Source organism: Panthera tigris, chromosome F3, assembly GCF_018350195.1.
Source record: "Panthera tigris isolate Pti1 chromosome F3, P.tigris_Pti1_mat1.1, whole genome shotgun sequence".
In the NCBI taxonomy this organism is placed as follows: domain Eukaryota; kingdom Metazoa; phylum Chordata; class Mammalia; order Carnivora; family Felidae; genus Panthera; species Panthera tigris.
In genome coordinates, this window is record NC_056678.1 from 68,824,138 (window position 1) to 68,833,598 (window position 9,461).

The 9,461-nt window shown below is 57.0% G+C and overlaps 1 long non-coding RNA gene across 1 annotated transcript; it reads right to left on the reverse strand.

The window, feature by feature from the left end:
- Positions 1–1,696: 1,696 nt before the first annotated feature.
- Positions 1,697–9,216, reverse strand: LOC102950300. The gene is made up of 4 exons (XR_006214030.1): positions 9,148–9,216; positions 8,448–8,651; positions 8,289–8,336; positions 1,697–3,270 (listed from the first exon to the last, which is right to left on the reverse strand). It is a non-coding gene; the product is annotated as an uncharacterized LOC102950300 (long non-coding RNA).
- Positions 9,217–9,461: the final 245 nt, after the last annotated feature.

Below are 9,461 nucleotides of genomic sequence, written 5' to 3' on the forward strand. Positions count from 1 at the left end.
AATGCAAGCTGGTGCAGCCACTCCCAAAAACAGGATGCAGGTTCCTCAAAAAAAAAAAACTAAAGACAGAACTACCCCACGACCCAGCAATTGCCCTGCTAGGCATTTCTCCACGGGATACAGGTGGGCTGTTTCGAAGGGACACGTGCACCCCCACGTTTACAGCAGCGCTGTCGACAACAGCCAAAGGACGGAAAGAGCCCAAATGTCCATCGATGGATGAGTGGATAAAGAAGATGTGGTCGGGGCGCCTGGGTGGCGCAGTCGGTTAAGCGCCCGACTTCAGCCAGGTCACGATCTCGCGGTCCGTGAGTTCGAGCCCCGCGTCAGGCTCTGGGCTGATGGCTCGGAGCCTGGAGCCTGTTTCCGATTCTGTGTCTCCCTCTCTCTCTGCCCCTCCCCCGTTCATGCTCTGTCTCTCTCTGTCCCAAAAATAAATAAAAAACGTTGAAAAAAAAAATTTTAAAAAAAAGAAGATGTGGTCTATATATACAAGGGAGTATTACTCGGCAATCAAAAAGAATGAAATCTTGCCATTTGCAGCTACGTGGATGGAACTGGAGGCTATCATGCTAAGTGAAATTAGTCAGAGAAAGACAAAAATCATAGGACTTCACTCATATGAGGGCTTTAAGAGACAAAACAGATGAACGTAAGGGAAGGGAAGCAAAAATAATATAAAAACAGGGAGGGGGACAAAACAGAAGAGACTCATAAATATGGAGAACAGACTGAGGGTTACGGGAGGGGTGGTGGGAGGGGGGATGGGCTAAATGGGGAAGGAGAATTAAGGAATCTACTCCTGAAAACATTGTTGCACTCTATGCTAATTTAGATGTAAATTAAAAAAAAATAAAAAATTAAATTAAAGACAACAAAATAAAATAAAAAATAAAAAGGAAGGTTAATGCAGTGAAAACTAGAAAGAAAATGAAAAGGCCAGTGCTGTTACTGCTGTGAGCAATTAATTGCCTTTCACCCCCGACTGAAGCTTTCCATGTTCTGCCAGCACCTGGAAAGTGTGCCGCTGGTCAGTTCACCCGCAAACAGTGAGTCTCTCTCACTTCACAGCTCCTGATCGGGCAGGGGGGCTACGGTCAGAAACTTCTCAAGGGGCGCCTGGGGGGCTCGGTCAGTTGAGCGGCCAACTTCGGCTCAGGTCATGATCTCGTGGTCTGTGGATTCGAGCCCTGGGTCGGGCTCTGTGCGGACAGCTCGGAGCCTGGAGCCTGGAGCCTGGAGCCTGCTTTGGTTCCGTGTCTCCCTCTCTCTGCCCGTCCCCTGCTCATACTCTCTCTCTCAAAAAAAAAAAAAATCAAAAAAAAGCCCCAGAAACTTCTCCTTAAAATCCTACTTCTTGGGGCGCCTGGGTGGCGCAGTCGGTTAAGCGTCCGACTTCAGCCAGGTCACGATCTCGCGGTCCATGAGTTCGAGCCCCGCGTCGGGCTCTGGGCTGATGGCTCGGAGCCTGGAGCCTGTTTCCGATTCTGTGTCTCCCTCTCTCTCTGCCCCTCCTCCGTTCATGCTCTCTCTCTGTCCCAAAAATAAATAAAAAACGTTGAAAAAAAAAAAATCCCACTTCTTCGGGGCGCCCAGCTGGCTCAGTCGGAGGAGCGTGTGACTCTTGACTTCAGGGTTGTGAGTTCGAGACCCATGGTGGATGTGGAAATAACTTAAGTTTTAAAAAAAGTTTTTTTAATTATAAAATCCTACTTCTTTAGCTCAAGTGTTTCCTCTTCTCTGGGGCTGCACTGAGTTCGTAAGTTGACAGAAAGCACTGTGGGGGAGGCTACTGCCCTCCTGTGAGGGGACAAGGACCACAGGTCCCCTCTGCCACCATGTGGGACGGCAAGGCCAGGAAACCCCAGTTAATGGAGCACTGCGGACAGGGGACGAGGAGCACTGAGAGAGGGGACAAGGAGCATGGGCACAGGGGATAAGGAGCACTGCGGGGAGGCAGCAGAGCCCCTGCCCAGACGCCACAGGAGCTCCTGTCCCATTTCATTTCAAGTGACAGGTGGTACCAGCCCACCAGGAACGGAGGGGACAGCCCCAGTGCCCCATCAGGCGTCAAGAATCCCCCAGCCCGCCCCTGTGACCCTGTGACTGACTAGGATTTCACGGGTTACGAAGTCATTAATTCTGACCCACTCAGCGCTCCAATACCAGTTGTCTTCTCGGTCACATAACTTGATAGGCCCACCTTTTGCCATGACAGGTTACTTACATAGCTCATCGGTCACGTGGTTTGGTGCCTGGCGGCAACGGGGGACGTGCATTTAATTGTTGGCTGAGGGATCCAACCTCCAGCTTCTTCGTCCCCAAGAGGGAGTCGCCACCCGCCGCCCAGGGCTGTTCTAAGAACGTGACAGAACCACGCTGTTGCAGCACTCAGCCTACTTCCCGGAGCATTCCCGATAATTAAGACAGAGCGGGTGGCGTAGAAGGAGTCAAGTACAACCGGGCAGGCAGCGCGACTTTCGCTGCTTGGCAAGGAGGCGCGCAGGCCAGCAAATCCCTGAGAGATGCGTGGCCTGCGGCGGGCCCCCAGAGGTTAGCTGCTCTCCCCTGTCGTCCCGGACTCAGCTGCAGGGCGAGAGCTAGGTCACCATCTCTAAGCGTGCTGCGTCTCAGGCTCGTTATTCTGCAGAATGTACAAAATACAAACGCCCCACAAAAGGCCAGGGGCAGCTTAAGTCAGTAAATTACGCTTCGTTTTCCACCGTCTGTCCTTCCGATGCACCATTTCAGGCAGGGATGGCGCTCCGAGATTTCCAGGCTGTCGCCCGCCTCCCGGACAGTACGATTCCTGGGGTCAGACGCCGCTGTTCGTGTTCCAGTCTCCAAGTGCACAGCCAACTGACCGAACCGGTTCGTTGCAAAACCGTACGGTGCAGCTTTTTGGCTGAAACCCACCCCTTCCTGGGACCGGGGGGCAGGCACTTACACCCTGGCGAGCCCCCTCCATCCAGAGCAGCAGGCAGGGTGAGCCCCACCCAGGGTCACGTGGGGCGGGAAGGGGAAGCGTGCAAGGCACAGAACTTTCTGGGCCCAAATTGGCCACGTCCAAGGCAGACGGGGGGAGCCGATGAGCCTCCTCACCGGCACGTCCGCGTTTCTAAAGTGTCTTTCGGCCCTGGTGACATCAGGTGACCGTAGGCTGCTAAGTCATAAGGGGGGGCCAAGGACGAGCAGCGGTGGACAGAAGAACACCTCGAGGTTTCAGGGGAAGGTTGCCGACGCACACCTCCGTCTCTCCTCTCCGACATCCTAAGGAGAAACAGTACACAGAGGTGTAAGTTTAGGGGACTCAGGGGGTCGGAGCAGGTGATAAAAGTCCCCGCCTCGTGAATAATAAATGCCGACATCGCACGCAAGCCCTCAGCAGACACCTGTGATACTGCATCGGATGGACGTGACCGCCTTCCGTGGCCCTGGGTGGGGGGCACACTGGGAGCAGGGGGCTGAGTTCCAGAGCTCCCGAGGTGCCGAGGAGAAAGGAGGGGTGCAGGGCAGGAGGGCGTTGGGATGGGACCGGCAGAGGGAGCAGCTCCTGCCCAGGCTGGTGTGCAGGCAATATTCAGGCAGTGTAGGGAGAGGAGGGGGGAGAGGAGGGGGGAGAGGAGGGGGGAGAGGAGGGGGGAGAGGAGGGAGGGAGAGGAGGGAGGGAGAGGAGGGGGGAGAGGAGGGGGGAGAGGAGGGAGGGAGAGGAGGGAGGGAGGGAGAGGAGGGAGAGGAGGGAGGGAGAGGAGGGAGGGAGAGGAGGGAGGGAGAGGAGGGAGGGAGAGGAGGGGGGAGAGGAGGCAGGGAGAGGAGGCAGGGAGAGGGAGAGAGGAGGTGGGGGAGAGGCAGGGGGAGGGGGGAGAGGAGGCGGGGGAGGGGGGAGAGGAGGTGGGGGAGAGGAGGTGGGGGAGAGGAGGCAGGGGGAGAGGTGGGGGAGAGGAGATGGGGGAGGGGGAAAGGAGGTGGGGGGAGGGATAGAGAAGGTGGGGGAGAGGAGGCGGGGGAAGGGGGAGAGGAGATGGGGGAGGTGGGAGAGGAGGCAGGGGGAGGGAGAGAGGAGGCGGGGGAAGGGGGAGAGGAGATGGGGGAGGTGGGAGAGGAGGCAGGGGGAGGGAGAGAGGAGGCAGGGAGAGAGGAGGCAGGGGGAGAGGAGGCGGGGGGGGGGGGGAGGCGGCGAGAGGTGGGGGCAGAAGGGGGAGAGGCCCCTTTCTGCCCCAGGAAATCGGGGCTGCCCCGCGGCACCCGCCTCTCCCCCCCCAGTGTTCTCTGCCTGCGGGTTGGAGAAAGACGGGTCTGGAGAGAGTGGAGGGTGGAGGGTGGAGGGTGGAGGGTGGAGGGTGGAGGGTGGAGGGTGGAGGGTGGAGGGTGGCGTGGAAGGAGGAGGGGAACGAATAGGCAATGGCTCCAGGACCGCGGGTGCACAGCGAGGGGGGTCTGCGCAGTGGCGGCGGCTGGGGACACGTCGCCAGGCGAAAGCAGCGCGCCGCTGACGGGGGCGAGACACGCTGGCCGGCCCCCGCGTCCAGGCCCGAGCAGGCACGGGGTCGGCTACTAGGACCCAGGTCAGGGATGGGGACCCCCAGGCTGACCCACCAAGGGATCCCTGCCCCTCCAAGGCTCCGTTCTCCGCACGCTTCCGCGGAGGCCGCGAAGTCGCCGCTGCTCCAGGACCTGCCACACATGGGTCTCAGCGTCCCACTCCCCAAGCCCAGACTCCAACAGAAGTAGCAGAACCCTGCATAAGCCGCCTTGCCCGCTTCCTCCTGCCAGCCTCGGGTCCCAAGCCCTCCACTCAGCCGCTAATGGTTACAGCACATGAGGGAGACGCTGGGGTGATTCCGAGCTCCAGAGCTCCAGCCAGGTGCCGCAGGACCAGGGGAGACCAAAGGCTGTGGGGCAAGAGAAGGATGGCTTATCAGCGAGAGGAAGCAACTCACACGCTGCCGTTTCTTCCAGAAGGCTCTCCTGCAGAGCCAGCCACAGTCAGAGGGTGCCAGCACAATTCGCCATCACACAAGTACTAAGCAGGTCCTGTGGCAGGCAGAATAACGGGGCCCCAGGGTGGTCAACGTCCTAATCGTTGGAGCGTGTTAAGGGTCCCAGTCCAAATTCCAATGTGGTGGGAATGGGGTTCACAGCACCAGGCAATTCTCCAGATACCCAGCTTGGTGTCCAAAATTCAGTTCAATTCTGGCACTGTCTCTCCAGGGACAGCCTCAGATCTCACAGACTAAGGGCTCAGCCCCCCAAGTTCAACTTCAGACGCCAGTCAAGGCAAGTCTAGACTGTCACCTGTGCTTTTGAGTGACCAACTATAGATCGAGGTTCCCATGACCCCCTCCTTGGGTTCAGTTCATTTGGTACAGCGACTCCTGGACCATTTTCCCACACCATTTTCCTTCCTGGACTACAGGTTTATTTCGAGGGATGGAAGCCCGGAACAGCCAGGTGGAAGAAACGCAGAGAGGAAATGGAGGTTGGAGGGGTGCCTGGGGGGCTCAGGCAGGTGAGCGTCTGACTTGGGCTCAGGTCATGATCTCACGGTTTGTGAGTTCGAGCCCCATATTGGGCTCTCTGCTGTCCGCATGGAGCCTGGAGCCTGCTTTGGATCCTCCGTCTCCCTCTCTCTCTGCCCCTCCTCTGCTCATTCTGTCTCCTTCTCAAAAATAAATAAACTTAAAAAAAAAAAACTTTTAAGGGGCGCCTGGGTGGCTCGGTCGTCGGTTGAGCGTCCGACTTCAGCTCAGGTCACGATCTCACGGTCCGTGAGTTCAAGCCCCGCGTCGGGCTCTGTGCTGACAGCTCAGAGCCTGGAGCCTGTTTCGGATTCTGTGTCTCCCTCTCTCTCTGCCCCTCCCCTGTTCATGCTCTGTCTCTCTCTGTCTCAAAAATAAATAAACGTTAAAAAAAATTAAAAAAAAAAAAAACCTTTAAGAGAAAAAAAGACATACACGTAGAAAAAGGCACAGAGCGTCTGTGCCCTCCAGGAGCACCATTCTCCCCAAATCCCTACGAGTTCACCAACCCTGAGGCTCCCTGAACTCCGTCCTTTGGGGTTTTGTAGAGGCTTCATTACACACGCTCGGTTGCTTAACTCATTGGCCCCTGGGGATGGATGGACCCTCTCCCCTCCCTGGAGGAAACTTCCAGTCCCACCCTCCAGTCCCTGGGTTCCTTCCCCGCACCGGCCAGCATCCTCGACACCTAGCGGCTTCCCCAGCCACCTCATTAGCATAAGAAAAGACACCTTTGTGGCTCTCACCCCAGGAACTTCCAAGGGCTTTCCGAGCTCCGTGCCAGGAACAGGATAAAAACCAAGTATGCATTTCGTATAAGCCACACTATCACACCTCCAAATCTGTTGGGTCACATGGCAAACGGAATTGGAATTGCTTATCAGCTGATCTTAAAATAGATTCTCGGTGGGCCTAATGCAGTCAAGAGGGGCCCTGGAGAGTGCTGGGGGACCAGAAGAGGGTCGGTAAAAAGATGTGACTGCAGAAGCAAGAGTAAAGCAAAGCAGGCTGGGGAGAACTCTGCCGGCCCCTCCGGCCACTGGAGCGGCCAGGAGCTGGGTTCTCCCCTGGGTCCTCCGGACAGAACGGGGCCCTGCGCACACGCTGATTTGCGCTCAGCCACCCGTGGCAGACCGCAGGGCTACAGTGCCGTAGCTTGGGTTAAGCCACTAAAAAGGAGGTAATCTGTTACACGACAGCAAACAGGAAACTATTCCCGGTACCGTGAGCAATTCTGAAATCACACCCCCCGGGGCGCAAGGGCCAGGCTGCGACAGAAACACAGAACCTCGGAAAGGCGCCTTTCGGCTTCCACGCAGCCCCAAGCCCAGCGCGGGGGCCCTGGGTGCGGCTAGCCTGTCGAGCGGGAATCCAAACACCTGTGCCACAGTCCCCGGGGTGGATGACACCGCAAAGCCCTCCACCCGTGAAGAGCAGCCTCCTTGTTCATCCGTACGCACTTCCCTGGCGCGTTCTCACGAATGCGGTAATCTGCGCTATCACTTTCGCATTTGACGGACGGAAAAGGCTGGTTATGAAAGACACTGAGGGACCTCAGGTCTATGGCTCTGAAGACTGGGGTTTTTCCCTATAAGTAAGGAGACGCTCAAAGTCACCTTAAAGGGATTTTTTTTTTTTTAATTTTAGGAGAAACACAAATTAAAACATTAAATTTCGGAAGAAAATGGTAATGCCTCCAAATCGTCCCCAGCTGTGGGTCAGCTGCAACTAAACTGAAACCAACTACGAGTAATTGAGATAATTAGAAGACGCAGGTGTGGACGAACAGAGAGGTTTATGGGCGCATCAGGGGTACGGTGTCACTGTCCCAGGAATCCCTGGAAAAGTCTGTGGGCCGAACAGGGCGGGCACCCTCACCTCCAAGCCAAGGCCCTCCCTAAATCTCTCAAAGATACCTGTAGGGTCTGCCAGGTGCAAACTCGCAGTCCCATTTAACCCTCACGGAAACCCTAAAAGCTAGGCAGCAATACCTACTGTGCAGGTGAAACCCCGGAGCCCAGAGGTGACAACCTGGCAGGTCCGTCCAAGACCGCGTGATCTCTGCTCATGAATGGAGAAGCCCGCTTTTGAATCTGGACCACAGAACTCCCACGTCATGAACTTCCCCTCCTTGTTTGCTCTGCAGTAGGATCTTATCTGTGTTGTTCGAAAGGGCAAAGAACTTAGGGGCGTCTGACTTCCGCTCAGCTCATGATCTCAGGGTTCTTGAGTTTGAGCCCGGCGTCGGGCTCTGTGCCGATAGCTCGGAGCCTGGGGCCTGCTTCAGATTCTGTGTCTCCCTCTCTTTCTGCCCCTCCCCTGCTCATGGTCTCCGTCTCTCTCAAAAATAAACATTAAAAAAAGGTGTTGTTTTTTTTTAAGATACAGAATACATAAAGAACTCATGCAACTCAATAACAAAAGAATAAGCCAATTAAAAGGGGGCAATTTGATAGACATTTCTCCAAAGATACAAAAATGGCCAAGAAACACACGAAGACACCCGACCTCTCCTCCTTCCCGGACCAAGGGAAATGCAAGTCAAGGCCATAAGGATACCAGCCCTACGCGCCTGGAGGGCTGGAAGTAAAGAGACAGGCAACAGTAAGCGTTGAGGCTGTGAAGAAATGGAAACCCCCACACCGCTGGTAGGAACGTAGCCTGGCCACAGCCACTTGAACAATTTGGGAGTTTCTCAAAAAGTCAAAGAACTCCCTATGCCCCAACAATCCCACTCCGGGTCGTCTACTCGAGATAACTAGAACCTACCTGCGCACAAAGACTTGCACGTGGCAGTCCTGTTCACCAAACCCCAAACTGCAAACAACGATGAATGGATGGACTGGTTAAGTCAAACCACTGTATACGCACACAATGGAATATTATCTGGCAACATAAAAGGACAGAAGCATTGATAAATGCTACTACCTGGACGAATATCAAAAACATGATGGTAGGAGGGGAAAAAGCCGGAGGCAAAAGGCGGAGTACTGCATTGTTCCATTTCCAGGAAGCGTCCAGAACAAACTTGTAGAGACAGAAAGTAAATCAGTGGCTGCGGGGAGGGATCGCTACTGGGCACGAGGTTTCCTTTCGGAACGGTGGAAATGCTCCAAAATTAGATTGTGATGCCTGCACCGAAAATACAATAAATACCTGTTTAGTGTACACGTAAAATGGGTGAATTTTACGGTGCGTAAATCATGTCTCAATAAAGCTATTTTGTAAACAGCCACGACACATTTCCAAGAACGGCTGGTGTCGGCAGGCATGTTTTTGTCACCCATCGCACAGAGCCCCGTGGCCCCTCCGCCAGGACTCAGGACGTAGGGCGTCGCCCTCGGCAGCAAGTTTACTTTCAGGCTGGAAGTTTTCTGAATTGCTTCTCAACGGGAGGGGGCTCGCGGGGCCCCCAGTCAGGCGAAGTGCCCCCGGGCGTGCAGACGCCCCACCGCAACTTCCGCAGACGCAGCCAGCGCGAGCAAGCGACTGCCCCGGGGGTGACCGCGCGCGCGCCCCGCCACCCCGGAGTGGAAATGGGGGTGCGGCTTGCGCAGCCGCCTCCCAACGCCGCGGGCCCGCCACCCCTCGCCCCGGCGCCTGGGGCCCGGGGACCGCCACGCCGTACCTGCCCGGGCCCCTCGCGTCCACCTGCCGCCGCGACGCCGCGACGCCGCGCCCGGGTTGCGCGCTCCGCCCACCTCCCCCCCCCGAACCCCCCCTCCCGAATCCCCCCACCCCCGCAGCGGCCGGCGGGGCGGGGCCGGAAGGGAGGGGGTCGGCTCCCGCACCGGGGGGCCCCCACCCCACCCCCACCGTCGACGGCCCACGCGCAGAGCGGCTCGTGGGACCGCGCGGGGGCCGCTCCGCGCGGGTGCCGGGCGCTGCGCGAGCGCGGGGGGCCCCGGGCCGGCACGTGCGCCCCCTCTCCTCCCCCCTCCC